General features: G+C 44.0%; 1 protein-coding gene across 4 annotated transcripts in view; it reads left to right on the top strand.

The window, feature by feature from the left end:
* Prkacb (protein kinase cAMP-activated catalytic subunit beta) overlaps positions 1-968 on the top strand; it is a 137,238-nt gene that overhangs the window by 125,472 nt on the left and 10,798 nt on the right. The window lies entirely within an intron of this gene.

The following is a 968-nucleotide window of genomic DNA, read 5'->3' on the forward strand; positions in this document are numbered from 1 at the left end:
TGGATTATTACTAGTCACAGTCAGTTACTTTCTGAGCTCCTTGGCATCTGAGAATGGATATAAAGTCATCAGGTAGATTTCAGTGGTAATGTTTTTCACATCTACTAATTATTAAGGAGCAAGTTTTTATGCTTTAAAGATTTTTTTTTAATATACCCACTTCCCAGGTAGCACCCTCCCATAGCCTCCCTCCCAGAGCCCTTATACTCTGATATCCCTGCTACTGTCTGCTGTGTTGTTGGCACCCCCAGCCATTCCCCACTATTTGCCCTTCTGGTGAATCTAGTCAGCCTATCTAGAGGTCTTTGTTTTAGGATGGTCAGCTGTTCCTCATCTAGTGGTAATCAGTTGTCAATATTCCTTTGGATAAGATTTGGGTCTGCTGTTCAATTTCCCAATTCTATGCTGGGTTATTATCTGGGAATCTCTTTGGCCACCCTGGCCAACAACTCAAAAAAGGTATCACCTGTCTGGTATTGTTGCTTGTTATGTAGCCTTTAGCTATACATATGGACTCTTATGAAATTATATTGGCCCCTTTAATCTTTGGTTATACTTTCCTTTTGGGTGTTTAAGGCCATACAGTTGGCCCAGATAAACCAATTTATTGTTACTCTTAAGGTCGTTTGAGGGGGTTGTTCCTCAGGGGTCACATGGGCTTGGGAGGAGCCCCTGGATCCTTTCTTTTACCAGTTCTGCCTATGTGAAGGTAAGTCAAAGGTCCTCCTCGACCATGGTTGTCTTCACTTGGAAGCATGGAGATGGAGGACATGATTCCTCTGTGTTGACCCTCCTCTTTATAGACTGGACACTGGTTCAAGTCCATCTGGTGGGGTCTCCTCAGCCTCCTTGATCAAGAGGACAGGTGATCCACCACCATTATAGGACATTTTGAGAGATGTTCATAGTCCCTAGTCCTAGTCGACCTAGGAGGGCAAGGAGCAAAAAGTGTCCTCTATGTCCCTCTG

This window comes from Nannospalax galili, unplaced genomic scaffold (genome assembly GCF_000622305.1).
Source record: "Nannospalax galili isolate Female #2095 unplaced genomic scaffold, S.galili_v1.0 scaffold9, whole genome shotgun sequence".
In the NCBI taxonomy this organism is placed as follows: domain Eukaryota; kingdom Metazoa; phylum Chordata; class Mammalia; order Rodentia; family Spalacidae; genus Nannospalax; species Nannospalax galili.